Source organism: Tursiops truncatus, chromosome X, assembly GCF_011762595.2.
Source record: "Tursiops truncatus isolate mTurTru1 chromosome X, mTurTru1.mat.Y, whole genome shotgun sequence".
Taxonomy (NCBI): domain Eukaryota; kingdom Metazoa; phylum Chordata; class Mammalia; order Artiodactyla; family Delphinidae; genus Tursiops; species Tursiops truncatus.
In genome coordinates this window covers 94966508-94987078 of record NC_047055.1, presented here as the reverse complement: position 1 = coordinate 94987078, position 20571 = coordinate 94966508, and the positions used below count along the sequence as shown (strand labels likewise).

Here is a 20571-nt window from a genome sequence, read left to right as displayed (position 1 = left end):
TTTGTGTTCCCAGGGACCCTCCATAGACAGGTTGGCATAGAACCTGCCTTATGAATGCCTCTGCTCCAGTCAGATCTTTCATTGCTTAGACCCCCTTTGCCTCCCAGGCTTGCTGATCCAGGGCCCTATTTTCCTAATTTGTTTGATCCTAGAGTATGTTGCTTGTCCCTTGGGTTGCACGTCAGGCCAACTCTCAGAAATACCTTCTGAAATCTGATCGGTGTCCCTTCTCGCATTTCCCTTTCTGAGAACTTGGAAAGGAATCCAGGAAGCCCAGTCATATGTAGCCACTGATTTTATTTATACCACTGTCAAAAATAAAAAGTCTCCAAACATCAAAACAAGGCTTAACTTCTAGACCTTTGGGGTGACGTGGAATGACGGATCAAGCTCAAGGATGCTGTGCTGTTTTTGATCCTGACACTGGGTTTTTACACTGAGGGCTCTTTCTGATGATATAAGAAAATACGTGCCTCTGGAAAGATGGGGAAGAGTGGATAAGGAAAGTGCATGCGCGCGAATGTGTTTCTGTGTATGTGTAGGTGTGTGTAGGGGTGTGTGTGTGTGTGTGTGTGTGTGCAAAGAACAGCAGGTTTCCCAGTCTAAGAAATTTTTCGTCTGTGGGGCAAGATTTGCATGCCCTTCTGTGTCGCAGAGACTCGGTGTGTTTGCAGCACATCGTCGGGATGTCTGCATCTCAAATCACTGGCTGTGTGCAGCCTTGATGAGGCACCCGATTTACATATTCTCAATTTAATCTAAAGTAGGTACTAATTGATTACTGCTGAATGTCTGCACGCTCTGATTATCTGTTCAGATCCTGAGGGGGGTGGAGGAAAAGCAAGGGATCTTTCTTCTGTGAGTAAGATTTTGTTTTCTCTGATCCAAGGAGCACTTATTTGCGAGGCCCGGAGGTCTAGCAAACCCCCGTCTAGCCTCTCCCCACCTTCACCCCCAGTTGCTGAAAATACCACCGGCTCCAACACTGGGTTTTTTTTAATGTTGTAGAATAAACTATTCTCTATTCAGTTATTCAGCATTTATCAAACAAATATTTTGGAAATGTCTCCCAAGTATATGTTATTGTCATCTCCATAAGGACAGGATTCCATAGGGCTTGAGAGTACAGAGTCTGGAGCCAGATTGCTGGCTTTAATCCAGGCTTTGTCACTTACGAGCTGTGTGACTTTGGGCAAGTTGCTTAACTTCTCTGTGCCTCGGCTTAGCTGCCTATAAATGGGATTAACAGCAGTCCCCACCTCACAGGGTTGTCATGAAGATGAAAAGCGTTCGTACATGTAAATCAGCCAGCACGGCATCAATCAGCTATATAGTGCTGTTCCTTCACAGCTCTGTGGAGGGTTTGCTGGGAGAAGAAGGCAAAGATCTTGATTAAAGTTCCCCTGGGGAATCTTAGGATCTTCATTTGTTTTTGCCTTACCTGTCCTGCATCATCTCAGGCATCAACAATGACAGGGAGCAGGTCTGAGAAAATATAGATCTTGTCATGGGGGTGGGTATTATTAGAAGAGCCTTCTGCAAAGGCTTTTCCTGTCAGTCGAGGTAAGGAGTAGGAAGGAGGAAAGGGAGGCTAAGGGTTGGGGGTGGGGGCGGTCAGTGAACACTCCTTGGACGCCTTCTGTATGGCAGATTTCATGTTGGTACTGGTGACACAAACATGAAAGCTATGGCCTGGTCTCTGAAGGACTTCACTGCTGAGGGGCACTGCTCCAACTGCTAGGCACGTTCCCTCTGTTATTGCTCCTCGAGCATTTATTTTAGGTTTCAACCCCGCAGCTGAATTGCTGGTGTGCTCTCTTTTTTTCTTGTTACTGATATGTAACATACACGCAGAAGACACGCACAAGGCATAAGTGCACAGCTCAGTGAGTCATCACAGAGTGAACACACTGTGCAAGCAGCACCCAGATCGAGAGGAAGGGAACATGACCGGCCCTCAGAAGCCCCCCTCCTGCCCATGCTCCCCTCCAGTCACTACCATCCACCAATAGGTAATCAGCTTCCTGACTCTGAGTCCCACCCTCAGGTTTCCCAGCTGGGCGCTAGTCCCCGGACAAGAGAAGCTCAGGGAGCAAGGTTGGGAGATGTGACAAGATCAGGCATGATTGGGAAATGTCTGGATCATTACCGCAGTGGTCTTGTCCCTGGTGTCTGTGTGGCTCCCCTTAAGACTCCTTTGACTTTCTCAAAAGGAAAGCCATTCTTGGCCGCTTCACACCGGAGCCAGCATCAGGCAGCGCAGGGCAGCCTTTCTGTGGGTCTGAGCAAGCCCCCATCCAGAAATGTGTCCAGCGAAGGGCCAGGATTTCTCATCCTTGGCCAGCCTGGCTCCTGAGATCTCTTACGAAGACAGGCATATTAGCAAAAGATCTGAGATCTTGTAAGGCTGACGATTAACCAGGAAATAGCTTAGCAGGGATGAGTGTAGTTAACCCTCTCAGAATTTCCCTCTCTCATCCAGAGAGTTCAGGGTCTTAAGAGAATGGGAAACAGAAGAGGTCGATTTTGCCAGGACCATCCAGGACATCACAGTGGGGAGTTCTGACCAATCGAGGAGGGAGGCGGGCGTTGCCCGGAAAGAGCTCACAGAGAATAGCAGAGTAGCTGTTCCAGTTATCTATCGCTGCATCACAAACCTCTCTAAACTTAGTGAAGCGAAACGACAACCGTTTTATATGTTTAGGGAGGCTGTGGGTCAGAAATTCAGACAGGGCACAGCAGGGGCGCTTGTCTCTGCCTCAGCTGGGAAGACTTGCTGGCGGAAGGCTTGATTGTCTGAGCTTCTTCACTACGTGTCTGGCACCTGGGCGAGGATGCTGTGTAGCCTGGGACTGTAGACAGGGGGCCTACACGCAGCTTTTCCATGTGGTCTGGGCTTTGCACAGCACAGAGGCTGAGTTTCGAAGAGGACCATCCCCAAAGAGAGTGTCTAGAGAACAAGAGTCCCAAGAGCCCCAGGCGGAAGCTGCAGGCACAGAGGCTGAATTTTGAAAAAGAACATCCCCAATGAGAGTATCTAGAGAGCAGGCTCTTTCTCTCTTTCTGACCTAGCTCGGAAGTCACATGGCGTCATTTCCAATGTATTCTACTGGTTACCTGTGAATCACTAAGGCTGGCCCACATTCAAGGGGAGGGGAAATCGATTCCACCTCGATGGGTCCTAGTGTAGAACTACTTGTGGGGATGGGAGCTTTTGTTGCAGCCTGCTTTGGAAAATACCATCTTCCACTATAGATAGCAGCTAGGACTCTGGAGTAAGACCCACCTGGTTTCATTTCCTGGCTCTGACACATATTAGCTATGTGACTTCAGGCAAGTGTCTTAACCACTCTGTGCCTCCGCTTCCACATGAGTGAAACTGGAATAATGATCCTGTCATCATAGGGTTGTTATAAGAATTTAACAAAGTGAGCCATGCATGGTGTTAGCAGAACGCCTGATACACTGTAAGTGCACAATGTCACCTTTAACTGAGACCCAAGGAGGCGATTGCTCGGGACAAGCTTCACCTATGACACCTTTTTTTAGGCTCATCTTAGTGAGGAGGTTAATCACGCAATTCCCATACCAGGCTGTATAACAGCCCAGAACTCACTAGCAGTAACAAGAACTACAGACGCTGTGCACTAGGGGATAGCACTTTACAGTTTACAAAGCCCTTCCATATTCATCCTTCATGTAATCCTCCAGACAGGTCTGTGGGGCCCCCAGGACTCCCATTTTACAGATGGGGCTTATCAAGGTGTGACTCACTCAAGGTCACATAGCTAGTAAATTACAGGCAAGGCCACCATCCCAGAGTTCCCGTGTAAAGCCCTTGCTCTTATCTTCTCCGATAATCTCAAGGGCACGGCTAAGTTATCAAAGGAAAAATACAATTTAATTAGAATTTAATTAATTTGAAGAGTGCCCTAGAAATGAGGAGAAAGGAAGGAGGTCAGATTTCCAATAGCCAAGGAATGTCAGAGCCAGGGCGGGAAGGTGACTGCCACGCGAGAGGAGACCTGAAGTTATGACTCTCCTCCAAAGAGCTCAAAGGCATTCCTGGAAAATGTCCCATAATGCTTTTCAAAGTTGAGAGTTAATCACTCAGCCAAATAGCACCTTTTGCTCTGCAACCTCAGAGTCCCCTAATGACCCCTCACTCCCCTAAAACTGAGAAGCCAGTGGTGCCCTCTTCTTTCTGTGTTTCCCTTCAGATTTCAGCCCACTCACATCAACATCAAAATGCACAAATGCTGGGAAAGCATTGTAAATCCTGCCTTTCTGGAGTTTTCCATCCGCTTTTGGAAACAAACCAAAATACCCATAAATATTCAAGCTTATAATATTGACTTAAAGCTCAGTTAGAGCCCCGGCTGCAGTCAGCTCTTGATTATCCATGTGTGACTTATCCACAGCTAATTTGAAAACTCAAACTTCCTTCCTTCGAACTTGCAGCGCACCCTTGGCCCCCTCTGCGGGTGCTGGCTCGGGGCTGTGGGGAGATGAGGTGGAAACGCGCCCAGCCGAGGGCCTGAAGACCCTGCTTTTGCTCTTGACACAGCTCCTGATTAGCTGCGTGACCTTGAGTACACGTCTTTACCTCCTGGGACCTCCTAGGTTTTTCAACTGTAAAATGAGGTAGCAAAGTCGTCAAAACAAATGGGAAGATATGTTTGCTGCAAAGATACAATATTGAAATCGATAGTCCAAAAGGCCCATTTCCTGGACAGGATGGTGTGTGGCCTCAGAACTGATGAATGGCAGACCCAAGCCTAGCACCCGAGACTCCAATGGTTATTTCATGAATTTCATGGCCAAACACGCGAGATTTTTCTATTTCCCGAATTAAGATTCTCCCCAGTGAGCACAGATAGTTCAAAGATTCGGAGATTCGGCTCTGCCTGAACATGGAAAAGGCTATTCTTTTTTTTTTTTTCCAGAATATTGGCCTTCCCTTCCAGTGGAGCCAAGGTGGGGACCCAGAATTGTATGTCTGTGGGAGTCAAGACCACTGCCCACTGCCCCACCCCCAGTAAGACCGAATGGGGGGATCAGCAGGAAAGCCCCTGGGTCCTCTTCGTGTCCAGTCCTCTCCCTCCCACCCCCTGCCATTCCTACGGACTAGAAAAGACTCTCCTGTATTTTAAGGGAGAAATCTCTGGAGTCTTCTTACTCCCTGCCTTAAGCTCAACCTCCCAGACCCAGGCTCTCCTTATAGGAGGAAGGATGAGCAGTGGAGTGATGGTCGGAAGAGACCTGAAAGCAGGGATGAGAGAGGAGGTGGCGGGATCCCACCACTATGCCCTTTGACCAAACACATCACAAGTGCGCGTTCTGTGCCCAGCACCCAGGTGATAAAGAACAGACGCCCATTCTCCTTGCAATGAGATCTTGGGTTCAGGGAAGAGTACAGTGAGACCTCTGTGAACCTGGTTTTCATGAAGTATTGTAGATGCTCTGAAAGAAAGATGTGTAAAACCAGGTGGTGGTGAGGATGTGAGAGGACACAGAGGGGGAAGCAGTTAACCTCATCCAAGGTGTGGGGTATCAAGAACCACTGCCTGGAAAAGGTGGTGCTTGGTGTTTGAGCTGAAAAGCATTATGTCAGCAACATTTTAAATGGTTGTTCAATCTTCCAGAAGCATAGTAGTGGCTCTGCGGTTCAGTCTGATCAAGGGGTCATTAACAATGGGGGGCTAGCCTGCGAACTCAAGGATTCCTTACGTCATTTCTGTGGGACAAGGTATTCTATGTTCTAAACAACTTGGAAACAATCTTTAGAACACAGAGTTCTTTGGATGCATACTGCCTGTGTTGTGCAGAAAGAGACCATCGCCTACCTAAACAATACGTGGTGTGAAATTGCGAAACGACGGTACACTCGACATTGGATGCTTCGCGGTCTGAACAAGTGCTTCCCTGTTTGGGACCCACGCTGGTCTGCAGCTAGCTGCAGTTTGAGATGAACAACAGATGAAAGGACATCCTTGGTGGAAATTCTAGCACCCAGGAGCAAGGTGAGGAGGGAGGCTCCCCCTCGCCTGTTTGCACATTTGTTTATACTCCCTCTGGTGGCTGATTCAGGTGTGCATGTTCTGTCCTGGTGTGTGAAGCAACCATGCCCTATCTGATTCGAGAGGCCTGGAGCGCTGGGATCTTGTCCACGTGCACAGGAGCGAACATCCGAACAGTCAGCATCTGTTTTGGTCTGGGTTTTAACTAGCAAGTGGTGTTGGTGTTTGGAAACTCACGATTGAAATGAATATATCTTATTCTTTTTGTGCCTATCACACTGCTTGTACCATACAGCTTTGTAAAACTTCATAGAATCATAGATTTCAAGCTCCTGTTCTAGTTAGGTTCTTTTGAGTTTCAAGAAGCAGCAATTGGATAAGTTTACTTCACGATTACCTCAATGGGATAAGGATACTTGTGACCAGGAAATGCCGTATGGCTAGGCCCTGAGAAGTACTGAGAGTTGACAGAAGGCTCCAAAGCCAGTGAGAATATAACCTCTAGGAACAGGGGTTTGTGGGCCCAACAAACTCCCATCTCAGTTCCATTTCCCTCTTTTTACGGACCTTCTTGTCATCCACTAATCCTTACCTTACATCTTCCGCTTACTCACATTTCCTTCTCCTTCATAATGTTGACTTGCGTGGGGCCCATCTTGTCCTCTGTGACTTCTCTCGGAATAATGATCATTCAGCTTTAGCTCCCTTTGCAAATGGATCCTTTCTCTCTTTGAATCAGCCAGAGGCACAGGCAACCACCGTAACTGGCATATATGGTACGCACCTGAAAGGAAACTTTGGACTCTAGTTCATCATATGGGAAAACTGGTAACCCAAGCGCTGATGAGACTTACCTAAGATTACACACATAACTGAGAAGTGGTGATGGTAGGAGGAGACCCCAGTTCTCCTACAGTCTACAGAGGCCATTTTCACACTAAACTGTGTCATCTGCTAAGGAAGTTTGTGTGGTAGGAGTGTTACCATGCATGGGTGTCTTCTTACTCACCTATTGTGCTTGCAGTTGAGAGACAGATGGTCTTCTCTTTTCTGCTTCCTTCCTTCTCCCCACCACCTGCTTAGGCATCTGATATAGGACCCAGACGAGTGGCAGAATGGTGCTTAAGAGAAAGGTATTTAAAATTAGCTCCCTTTAATAGCGTTTGTTCTTATTAGAATTCACGTCTGGTCTTTGTGCCAATGATTTCAACGTCACTAAATTCAAACTAAGATTGACAGTGAAGTGTCTTGGTTGCCAAGTAAGATTCATTCAGAAAAGGGGAATTACACAGTAAATCTCAAATGAGAAAACTTGATAGATGAACTGAATTCTGAGCTGGTGAGGCCAGCTAGAATGTAGGTAAGTTGTCAATTGAAGTATTTCACCCTTTGTTTCTCTTTGGTTGAAGATATTAGAATATCATTTGGGGGCCATCCAGACTTCGAACTTCAGTAGGCTGGGCTTGCAGTTAGATTTAGAAGTCTGCATGACTTACGGTTTTTCCAAAACTTGCTGACTAGAAAAGAAACTCTAAGAAAGTCCTGATATAGCAATCACATTGACAGATTCATTCATATAGCTGGAATGCTGCAGCCAATGCAATGGGATTTTTGAATAGGAGAATAAGGACACTATCATATTCACTATTGGGTTTAACAGATCAGCATGACTCAGTGAACCATCCATATAGTCATTTGTTCTCATTCATTAGACATTTACTGAAAGGCTCCTATAACATAAGCACGATGCTGGGGATATGAGGGTGAATGCGACACTGTTGCCTACAAGAAACTTACTGTCTAGTGAGGAATACAGACAAGTAAAGAGAATTACGACACCAGATCTGAGGAGCTTGTACAGATCAATGACAAAGGAGGCCATGCCAAAGTGTCTGGTCTTCCTGTGGTGTGACCGACTTGGCTGTAATCCCATCAATCCTCTGATAACATTGTCCAGATGTCATGACCTCATAAGCAGATGACCCTCATGCCATATGTCAATCTCCCTTGCATGGACATTTCAGTAATTATGTTGTATTCTGTTAAGCCTCATCTCTTGAGATCTGCAAAGTAAGGCATCCCCATGGGCAAGAGAAATGTTCTCTTCTGAAACCTGAGGCCATTCCTAGAGCAGATACCCCGAGAAGGGTGAATCCTTGGACAGGGACCCAGAACTTCAGGAGGAGCCTCAGACATATGGGAAAAAGCTCAGCCTCTCCCTTGCCTTATGCTTGGAAGCGTCTAGACATCTGAGATATGATGCTGGGAAGAGGGATTTAGAAGTCACAGAAAAGCAAGAAACCCAAAAGAAGAGCGATCCAAGGAAGATTTCTTCTTCCTGGATCCCCGATGGATGGGAAAAGACAAGCAAGGTTCAGAAAGCAGCATGTGTTTTGCAGGCCAGATTTTGCAGCTTCATGGTATTAAAGCCCCTGGACCAGCCTCCAGCCCAGTGCCCATCCAAGGCTGGTCAGGAAGCACCTGCAGTAGGTTCCCCTGGGACAGTGGGTCAGCATGCAGATTCCCGGACTCCTCCTCAGATCCAAGCCTCTGAATCAGAATGGAAAGGGAGATAGAATTTGCATTAAAAAAATTTTTTATTGAAGTATAGTCTTTTTTTATTTATTGAAGTATAGTTGATTTATAATGTTAGTTTCAGGTGTACAGCAAAGTGATTCAGTTATACCGTACATATAATTTGCATTTTGGTAAGCCCCTTAAGTTTGAAATCTTGTGGTCAGTGGGGTCTTCTGTGAAGATTTAAGCCTATAGATTTAATATGGTGCCACGACTCCTGCTCACCAAGAAATGGGTCTTCCAATATCATACTTGGAGTTGCTAGCTTTCATTATCACCTAGATTTGTGTTTTATTGTATCACCTGGACTCTGGCATTTCCTTATAACATCTCCTTCTTCAGAATGTCCCGTATCATGCAATTAGTCTAGATCAGGGATTGACAGACTTCTTCTGTAAAGGGTCACATTGTAAATATTTTCCACATTGTGGGCTATATAGTCTCTGTCACAACTACTCAACTCTGCTACTGCAGCGCAAAGGCAGCCATAGACAATACTTAAACAAATGGACACAGTTGTGTTCCGATAAAACTTCATTTACAAAAACAGGGGGCTGGTAGGATTTGGCCTGTGGGCCACAGTTTGCTGACTCCTAGTCTAAGCCATTAGGCAATTAAACATACACCGCCTTGTAACGTCTCCTTATATTGAGATACTCTGCCTTTTGTTAGTGGATTAGTTGCAAGCAATGGAAACCCACTTGAGTTACCTCTGGTTCTCAGACTTGAATGTTTATCTGAATCCCTTGGAGGGTTTGGTGAAACACAGATTGCTGGGCCCACTCCCATAATTTCTGACTGAATAGATTTGGAGTAAGGCGCAAGAATTTGAATTTCTAACAAGTTCACAGGTGATTCTGGTCCAAAGACCATACCTTGAGAGCCACTGCTTTAAGTAAAAGGGAAGAGGTTATAGAAGGGATTTGTGTGGGAATTAGGAGTCTCAGCCATGAGGCCAGGAACACAGGGTGAGCTCCCCAGAGGTCCTCCCAGAGACGGGAAGGATCCCTACCACTCTAGGAATTGGGTTTTCATAGGGGCTAGTCACCCTTACCATCATGGGGTTCTCTCTCCTCTAGGTTTCTGCTTCGATTAGAGTGATAACCTAAAACTCAAATATGATCAAGCCACTCGCCTTTTTAGAAGAACCTGCATTTTTATACATGTTCTTAGATAAAGTCCAAACTTCTTAACCTGGCTCATGGGGCCTTGTATGACCTTCATACCCACTCTGTTCCTCTATTCTCATTCCCACCATCCTCTATTGGTCCACAATAGGGACTCTGGATTTTTCCTCCACCACACTCTCCACACTACCATGTACCCCGTGTGCAGAGAGCCATATGCCCTGCTGACTGTGAGCTTTATGAGGACTGGAACTGTGTTTTCCTCACTTTGTCTCCAGTGTCTGGCACGGTTGATGTTCGGTAAACATTAGATGAATGAATAAATCAGTGGTTTCTTCCTCAGATTTGCTACCAGATACAAGAGAAGAGGTGAACTCAGGGGCACAGTTAAAAGCCTTTAGGGGGCTGACGGCCCAGGAATCTTCATAGTAGAGGTTAAGTGTTCTCTAACAACAACACTTAAAAGTGGAGGGAGACCACAATGAGATACCATGTCACATCCACTAGGATGGCTCTAATAAAAAACACAGATAATAGCAAAAGTTGTCAAGGGTGTGGAGAAATTGGGACCCTCATACATTGTTGGTATGTAGTCATTTTGGAGAGTAGTTTGAAAATTCCTCAAAAATTTAAACACAGAGTTACCATATGACCCGGTCATTCCACTCCTAGGTATATACTCAAGAGACATAAAAACACATGTTCACACAAAAACCTGCACACAAACACTCATAGCACCATTATTCATAAGAGCCAAAAATAGAAACAACCCAAATATTCGTCAAATGCTGAATGGGCAAACAAAATGTGGTATATCCATACACTGGAGTATTATTCAGCAGCAAAAAGGAATGCTACAATGTGGATGAACTGCAAAAACATTATGCTAACTGATAGAAACCAGTCACAAAAGGCTACATGTTATATGATTCCATTTATATGAAATGTCCAAAATAGTCAAGTGTAGAGAGACGGAAAGAATAGTGATTGCCAGATGCTGAAGAGAGGGGGTCATGGGCAGTGACTGCTAGTGGGTATGGGGCTTCTTCTTGAGTGATAAAAACATTCTAAAATTAGATAGTGATGGTAGTTACACAAATGTAAATATATGATGATATATGTAAAGATATGTAAATTATATCTCAATGAATCTGTTAAAAAACTTGGGGTGGGGAGTGCTCAGATTGGTCCCAGAAAAAAGAGTTGGCCCCACATTCAGAACACGCTACCAGACCTACAGTGTTATCCTTTGACAACAATGTGCAGCACTGGAACGACTTGTCTAACAATAAAAGTCACACTGTATTCATTTATATCCCCACACAGCTTGGAACACAGTGAATTATACTGAAAAGGTTTTGATTTATTGATCTGATAAGAGAAATTCCTAATTTTCTTTTTTTTTTTTTTTTAGGGGTTTCTCTAACAACTCATTCTTTTTTTTTTTAACATAGTTACTGGAGTATAATTGCTTTACAATGTTGTGTTAGTTTCTGCTGTACAACAAAGTGAATCAGCTATATGTATACATATCTCATTTTCTTTATTTTCCATAAAAAATATTCAATACTTTGAGTATCCAGCACAGTTTCATGTGCCCCATAACTCAGTCTATTCTTACGGATGAAAATGATGAATTCCCTCAAAATGCTAAAATTGTTTTGTTGAAAAACAAAGCAAAGCATGGTCTAAATTTATTTAGGACAACCATTGAAAGAGGCTTGCATTGTTTACTGATCTGCATCTGCTTCATACACAAAGAGCTTTTATACCAAGGCCAACTATTATTGTTTTCTTTCTTTATCATGGAACCTTTCCTGAATTCATGGCTCTGAGCAAACACAGTTTAGCGCATAAATGTAGATCAGCAACTCCCTTTATTTTTGTTGATCTTGTATGATACTGAAATTCCCATTAACTCTTTCTCCCATCCGTGATATTACAGACTAATTCCTATCACTTCTCTAAAGCAAATAAGAAATGGCTTGTGATCAAAAACATTTTATAGAAATTACACAACCAATTCAGAAAAAAGAACAATATTGCCATATACGGATGGAAGCATGAAAACATTCATATTTGGGGGGGGAGGTTAAAGGCTTAATATACAATAGAAAAGAAAAGATATAGCAATGTCAGTTTAATGTCTGCTTCTGAATCTGAAAAATGATACTAGGATAGAAGAAATTAGAATTAGAAATTAGAAGTTGTTCAGTTGGTTTTCATTACACGTGGCCTTAGTGGACTTATAAAACCAAACTACAGCCCACAGCCAGACAGTGGTTTATCAATGGCTTTGAATCACTTGGTCATTTTCCAACTTGATCTCCAGCCCCAGGAGACAGGGGCTGTCTTCTCAAGAAGTCTTTCCTCTCTCAATCAAAATTATCTTTTCTGGAATTAAAAATTAGTATCTTTAAGTCTTTAAGGGTTTTTCTACTTAGTAGAGCCCCCTATTAACCTAAAAATTGCCCTATCGTGGCCTCAGTTGGCAGTCTGTGCCAAGAGAATTGGAGCTCAGAAAATATACAAGACCCAGTTGATTTTGCATTAGACAGGGCTTCTTCTCAGACTCCCAAGCTATCCTGACAGCCCTTAGATATGCAGCCCTTTTCCAGTCCCACCCACAATGGTGAGAGGGAGTTATTTCTGAGGACCCATCTTGCTGGAATTTCCTCAGTTAGACGGGTGATAGACGTGACCTGAGTGCTCTGTGGTTTGTATAAAGTGAAGATAAAGAATCTAACCTCCACTTGGGTGACTGTGTCCACCACTGAAGCCAAGGAAATGACTAAGAGTGGCATATCTGTAAGTTTGAGTAGCAATTTATTAAACAATAATTGGTATTTTAAAGATCATTTTAAAGGTAATTAAAAGCCATATATTCAGGCCTTTCATAAACCTCTTCATCTCATGCCAAATGAAGAGAACTTAAACAAAAACAGTTTATAAGCCTTAGGATTTTATGATTCTTCTCTAGTCTCTCTTCCTGTAGTTCTCTCACTCAGCTTCAATCTATCCCCTCTCTCCATGCTTTATGCATATTTTCTTTCTTCTGGAGGCTGCCCTGGTTATAACTCTTTTATTACTTTCTTCTCCAACTATCCTTCTAGCTTTTCCTCCCTCTTCCTCTTTTTTCTTTCTTCTGCTCATTCTACCTTTGCCTTAAATAACATAGTATGAAGCATATGTGTTTAGAAATAGTTGTTTTTTATTAACTTTTGTTAACTTTTTCTTAATTAACTTTTTTATTTTTTTCTTAACTTTTGTTTTAGATATTGTATCTTTTAGTTCTAGAATTTTTATTTGGTTTTTTTCCATAGATTCTATGCTAAGATTTTCTATTTATTTATTGCAAGTATATTTTCCTTTAAGTCACTGAGCATAGTTATAATGGCGAGTTTAAACGTCCTGTTTGCTAATTCTAATATCTGGGTTGCCTTGAGGTTAGTCTTCTTTGATTGTCTTTCCTCTTGAAAATGGGTGACGTGTTTTTTGTTTGTTTGTTTGTTTTTGTTTTTGTGGTACGCGGGCCTCTCACTGTTGTGGCCTCTCCCGTTGAGGAGCACAGGCTCTGGACGCGCAGGCTCAGTGGCCATGGCTCACGAGCCCAGCCGCTCTGCGGCATGTGGGATCTTCCCGGACCGGGGCACGAACCCGTGTCCCCTGCATCGGCAGGCGGACTCTCAACCACTGTGCCACCAGGGAAGCCCTGGGTGATGTTTTTAATTCTTCACAACTCAAGTAATTTTGTATTATATCCTGGACATTCTGAATGTTATGGGGACTCTGAATTCTGTTATATTCCTCCAAAGATTGTTTCTCTTTTTAAGCAGGCAATTAAATTGGTTGGACTTAAACTGCAAACTGTATCTCTTAGGTAGTATCTCAAATCTCAATATAATTACTTTGTCCTTAGCTGGGATACTTTGTGTCTTCCCTGTGTCCGTGGTTCAGGGCTCAGCTGGAGGTTTGGGCAAAGGATACACATAGAATTTAGACTTTCTATTCTCTGGATAACTTCATTCTAGGATTTTTCTCTCACACTCTAGTGACTGTGGGTATGAGTTGCCCTGAACATTTCAGGCTAGAAAAACTGGATTTTCTTTCTTTCTTTCTTTCTTTTTTTCTTTTTTTGGCTGTGCTGCAACACACAGCTTGCAGGATTTTAGTTCCCTGACCAGGGATCGAACCTGGGTCATGGCAGTGAAAGCGCCAAGTCCTAACCACTGGACTACCAGGGAATTCCCAAAATGGATTTTCTTTGGGAGTTTTAACAGCCCTCTGCAGTGCTGACTACAGCCTAATCTCAGGCTAAGAGCTATAAACAGCAGAAGCTCATTCCATGTTTTCCCTGCTTCCCAAGGTTGATTTCCCCAGTGGAATTTTCTTATTTTTGCTCACTCTCCAGAGCCTTCAGGTAGCTGGGGTTTCTTTGTGTGTTTTTTTTCCCCAGAGTTTATAGCTGTTATCTATGGGAAAGTTAGTCCAGTAGGAGCTTACTCAACCATACTGGGAGCAGAGACACCTTTTCTTGATTTTTGAAATGATATGAGTTCAGCCTTTCCTGTGTCTTTCTCTAAAAGAATGCTAATTTACATTGTAGTTCAGAGCCCTTGATTGATTTTTTGGGGTCAATGACCTTCAATAATGAGACAGTTCTATAGCCCAATCTAGGGAAGGGTGTTACATCAAGCTTCATTTCAATTTATTCAACAAAATTTATTGTCCTCCTGTTATGAGGAAAACCTTGGGTTGCTTGCTGTGGTTGTCTAGGGACCATCCTTGAATTTTTGTGGGAGGAAGGAAAACATGACTACCAGAATGATTATATGCTTAGGAGGAAAGAAAGATCTCCTTATCTTTGAGAAACACTGATTCTGTATCAGGTAATCATTTTACAAATGCTCTCTTGTTTAACCCTCATAACTCTGCCAGGTGGATATTATTGTCCACTTTTTATAGATGAGAGAAGTGAGGCTCAAAGCCTGCACAGCTGGTAATTTTCATAGGCTTTTGATAAAAAAAATGAGTCAATGCTAAAAAAAATTAGGTTGCTCATCATACTGTGTTCTCAAAAATAATATTAATAATGATAGTAAAAATAACAGCATCCAAGTGCTACTTTTGCTCTTAGCAAAAAGGGATTGTGACTCAGTACGGCCCCTGATTTTTGACTGACAAGGTTCCATAAATGCTAAGTATAGTTTTCTATTAAGATTGAAACCTATGAGAAAAAAAGCCATGGGCTGACCCATCTTCAAAGTGTCCATTTAAGATTATTTTTTGTCAGCCAGTTGGCTGACGGGCTGTGTTAGACAATGGATAGATATTGTATTCTGTCTGAAACCATAGAATTGGAGTAAGAAAAGAGCGATTCTGCATTTATTTGGCTTGTCTACTGCCCGGGAGCCCAAGCTGCAGAGAGCATTTATTTCATTTTAACAAATGGGTGGCACCTCCCTGTTTCAGGCTGGAAGAAAACCTCTGTTCTGGCCTCAGTGTGATGAGGAACATTGGTGATGGAATATCCAGTGTGAGCCATTGTCCCCACGCTGGGCAAAAATAAACATTCTGGGGAAATTCTAAGGGAATATGTTCAGTTAATGGTAGGTTTATCTAATACTGGATTTTTAGAAAATATTGACTGCTTCATGTTTTACAAAGGGAACTTGCGGACGACAGAAAGTGAGCTCCCTATTGAATTGAATAATGTCTCCGTTAAGAGATGAGAATACAAGAAGAGATGTGTAAAGCACAGTTGAAAGAAGGAAGTAATAAACCTGACTTAGACAACAGACAGCAGCCTCAGCCTGGGCAGTTGGAGATACTGGGAAAGCATTGGTTTTCAATTTCCAACCCACTTAGCCATGGAAGCACTGTGGCCTGTAGGGTCGCATTTCTCTGCCAAGTTCTGCAGCTCACTTTGCGGTTAGTCATTTGAGCTTGGGGAAGTCATTTCACCTCTCTGAGTGTCAGTTTCCCCACCTATAAAGCAAAGCAGCTGGATTATGTTATCTTTTAGATCCCTTCCAGTTTTAACTTTTAAGTAACCAACAATCTTTCTCTACTTTCATACCCAGGTTTTTTGTTTTGTTTTGTTTTGTTTTTGTTTTTTGTTTTGCGGTACGCGGGCCTCTCACTGCTGTGGCCTCTCCCGTTGCGGAGCACAGGCTCCGGACGCGCAGGCTCAGCGGCCATGGCTCACGGGCCCAGCCACTCCGCGGCATGTGGGATCTTCCCAGACCGGGGCACGAACCCGTGTCCCCTGCATCCTCTCAACCACTGCGCCACCAGGGAAGCCCTTATACCCAGGTTTTTTTCTCACTCTATCCAAGAGTCAAGAATTCTACATGTGGGAAAGCAAAATGGCATCAGAGTAGATGAATGAGTCAAAACTTTTGAATTAGAATGGAAGCAAAATAAAAGCAGGAAAAATACATCTTTCTCACCTGAACTAGAAAATAGATGGCAGGTGATAAATGAATGGACTTTGGACTACTCTCTGACTGTAAACTTTCCTAAACTTTTATGTGAAACTAACAGTTCACTTTAAATATCTATGAGTTCTAACAGAGAAGAGCAGGCAGCTCAGATAATGAAGGTCAGAAACTAATGCCCAAATCCCACTGCTTTAGAATGTGCTCAAAGACAGCATCAAATACATGAAGAGGAACAAACACATTTGTCCCACCCATGACCCTGTCAGTAGCAGGCTTGTCCAGTGGTGGACATGGCTGGAATCCAAAGGTCAAATAGACCCAGAGGGAAGGACACACAATTTGGGGAGGTCCCAGTGTGACCTTGATGGAATAGATAGAATAAGCAGTTCAGGCTTAAAAGGCTGAGATCATGGATTGCTTTTGAACCATTATAGCTTTGAGATGCTTTGGCGGTAAAGGCACTGGTGGTACCATAGCAAAGAGGCAAGGTTGTTTGTTTCCTGAGGAAATGGTATTTCTCAGAGCATTCCTAGAAGCCAAACCTATCCTGTCTCAGTTTTTTGGTTTTCTAAGGGACAGACAAATCCTCCCTCCAGCTGTATAGAGAGTGAATGAATCAAACACCACTGACTGAAAGAAACCAAACAGACATGAAAGAAGAAGGAAAAAGAGAGGGCAGCAAACCCTGGTAATAATATTGCTGGTCAGATCTTGAGTTATTGGCAGAAGCATTCTCTTCAATATGCATGTCTTATTTTTGCTTGTCCCAAAAGCAGACCTTGAGATGAAGACTTGGATGCAGATCCCACGAAGCTCAAATGAGGGAGTGGGGAAAGTGGGACAGGAAAAAGAGCCAATGTGGGTTATCCTTGTGGGCAACTGGAGCTCAAATCCCTAGGAACTCTCTGAGAAACTGTGTAGAAACCTATGTCAGTTTCCTAAGGCTGCTGTAGTAAATAATCGCAAACTTTGTGGGTTAAAACAACGAGACTTATTCTCTCATAGTTCTGGAGACGACAAGTCTGAAATCAAGGTATCAGCAGGATCGGTTCCTTCTTGAGTCTCTGAGGAAGAATCTGTTCCCTGAGTCCCTCCTAGCTCCTGGTGGTTTGCCAGCACTCCTTGGCTTGTAGATGCATCACTCCAATTTCTGCCTCTGTCTTCACGTCACCTTCTCTGTCTTCTCATTTCTTCTTTTGTAAGGTACTTGTCATTAGATTTAAGACCCACACTAATCCAGGATGATTTCATCTCAAAATCCTTAACCATGTCTGCAAAGACCCTTTTTCCAACTAAGGACACACTCACAGGTTCCACTTGGACATCTCTTTTGGGGGGTGGCCACCATTCACCTTATTACAGGATACCTTAGAATTATCCCACTGAGGAAGCTGGAATATGTAGTCCACTGATTCTGATCTCCTATTGGTTAGATATTGCCCCTATGGAAAAAAAAAAAGAAAGAAACCAAAAAACGTTTAAGACTCTGTGCTTCCAATGCAGGGGGTGTGGGTTCGATCCCTGGTCAGGGAATGAAGGTCCCACATGCCGCGTGGTGTGGCAAAAAAAAAAAAAAAAAGCGCCTATGAGGGCGTCAAATCTCCTGCCCTTCTGGGCTGTCTTTGCTTAGGGCTGAGCAGTCTCCTTTGATGCTACTGAAATTCCCAAGACAGAGGAGCAGAGAGAGGCAGGTGCTTGAGGTGGGAAGCAACAAGAACACATGGGAACTGACAAGCCCAGTTGCAGGGGACCTGAGAAGTGAACCAGGGGGATGTGAGGCATCAGTAGTGACCGCTACAAGGCCAAACAAAACAAAGACCCTGGATGAGGTGACTGCCAGGTCAGCTGGTGTGAATGGATGCAGACGACGTGGGAAGGCTGGGCAGGGCTGGAGAGAGCAGCACGAGACTAAGATCCCAGCACAGCAGCAGGACTTGTGCAGACTCAAGCATGCCATCCCTATGAGTCCCTGAGCAGTACTAGGCCCCCAGGAAGTGCTGCAATGTTTACTTGAGGAACTGCCCAGCTTCCCTGGAAAAGCCATCCAAAGGCTCAGCTGGTGTCCATTAGGTCCTGCGGCCTTGCCTTACTTCAAGAACTTTTTAGGTGGGTCTCAGCAAGGACTTCAGAAGTTGGCCAAATCCTTAGGGTTTGGGAAGGTGTTTCCTGAACATCTGTCACTGGTGAAGACCCCAGCCATTTGAAGGCACAGAGACAGGCTCCATCCCTGGAGGAGAACAGGGAATGGCAAAAGGCAGACAGGATGCTCAGGTCCCAAACTGATAACTCTGGCTTTAGGACAGGGCTTTGTTCTGGGTGAAGGGAGAAGAAACAGGAAAATAACTAACCAAAAATAAGGGTGGGGCCCTGGGTAGGATTCGAATCCTGCTGGCTAATTCAAGTGCCTGGAAGAGGAAGGAAGAGTCAGCACGATGACCCAGAGGTTTCACAAGGTCTGGGGCTAATCTGGGCCCCAGGCCTGCCCTCTGCCATGTAGGCCACAGGCCCGAGTTAGGATCCTGGCACCTAGACAGGACAGCATTGGTGTCATCAGGCTAGGTGGCCAGGTCAGGGATTATTAGAACGTTTCCCTCCTTTTTTACCTACCTGAATTCTGTCTGAATCCCAAGCCCTTAAAGCAGATGGCATTTTCTCACCATCCTGCCGCACCGAACCTTCATGAATCCTTGGGGCTGGGGAAGGGATACATATTTTCCTACTCCTTACTGCTGCTTCTAGGTTATTTTGTCCCTCCCTTTTCCCTAAAGCACTCCGACTCTTGGAAGCAACCGTAGACCACATTCCCCATTGCTGCTCTGTGCTAGTTCAGGTCCTCTGAGAAGCTAACACCAAGACAAGATTAGATGTGCGAGAGATTTATTGGAAGAACCAACTTGGAGGGAAAAAATGGAGAGAGGGCTGGAGGAGCCGGAGCATGCGGGTCTAACCCTGCAAAGGAGAGGGAGGTTGGGTAGGAAAAGCCTTCGATTTTATTGCATGCCTGAAAACGTTTTGGTGAAGCTGATGGGGAACTCTGGAGCCAAAGCTGCATCTCCCAGGAGTGTTTCTGCTTTCATACCCCTGCGGTGCTCACTTTCTGGCTGGGAGCAGCCAGTGAGGGGCGGGGCTTCAGCAGGTGATGGATTTCAGAGCACAGCAGCTGGGGCCATAGGTCAGTGGCACTGGCCACAGTCAGAGGTCTGAGAGGGGCATTCTCACGGCCGCTGCAGTCTCCTCGTTGTAGTCACCTTCTGTCCTCTGACCAGACACACCCCACCTTCACCCCGCACTTTCACTGAAGACTTTACCACCAAGATCAGTGTCTTACTTTCCACCGCTACAACTTTAATTCTTGGTCATTTCAACATACACATGGGGAGTCCTTCCAACATTCTGGCCTCTCATTTCCTTGACACCCTCACTTCCTGTGGTCTTCACCACCTTCATCAATGAGCCGTTGCCAAGGTCTCATTACCAAGGATTGCTCCGTTCCCTAACGTTCGTTTCAAGCCTCCCACGTTCCTACCTCCTATCATCCCCTCTCACTCTCTCTTGCGTTGTGACTTCAACCAACCTTGGGCCCCCTTAGGTCCCCCAGTCCTGTTACTGTGCCAGCTTTTCACCACCCATTACCCCCTTCATTTCCTCCATCTGCACCTTTTTTGTTAGAGTCCACAGTATTCACCGTGCATACCACTCCTTGTACACAGTGTCAACTCCTTGTACATTCTCTCAACTCCATCATTTTGCTTGCCTTTGCTAAGCCAGCTCAGCCTTGTTTAATTCCAGCTGCCATCTTCCAGCCCAGCTCCTAAAGAGCTGAAGGTGGCTGGCGAAAAACACTCAACTATTGCTGACTGGTCTGACTTGAAGTTTACCACGGCAGACGTCAAGTGCGGCTTCAGTGCAGCCAGGCAATCGTACCCCATTTCCCCAATCAATTTGCTCTCCCCTCGCCCTGAGATGACTATTTCATGCTTTCTCATCTTTCCTCAAAACCCCAGAAATCCCACCCCCCATCCTCCTTCTCAGCTGGTGACCTTGTTTCTTAGTACCCTGAGAGAGAAGCAATCAGGAGAGAACTTTCCTACTGCCCGCCACCATATCTGTCTGCCTTCCTGCATTTGTACTCACGATTCTGACTTTTTCCCCTGATACACGGACAAACTGTGTTCTTCTACCCAAGGCCAACACCTCCACGTGTGAACTGGATCCCATCCCCCGTTGCTCAGTCAAGGTTTTGCTCCTGCGATTATGTCGTCTCTCTCTCTTCCATATTTCTCTCCCTCCTGAATCATTTCCATCAGCGTAAAAACACCTGCTATCAAAAATAAATAAATAAATAAATAAGACCTCCCCGATGCACACACCTTTCCAACTACCACTCGTTTCTCCCCTCCCCTT

At 44.6% G+C, this 20571-nt stretch overlaps 1 non-coding gene across 1 annotated transcript; it reads right to left on the bottom strand.

Annotated features, from left to right (window-relative positions):
- Nucleotides 1-13896: 13896 nt before the first annotated feature.
- On the bottom strand, nt 13897-13968 carry TRNAE-UUC (transfer RNA glutamic acid (anticodon UUC)). Its single transcript has one exon. It is a non-coding gene; the product is annotated as a tRNA-Glu (tRNA).
- Nucleotides 13969-20571: the final 6603 nt, after the last annotated feature.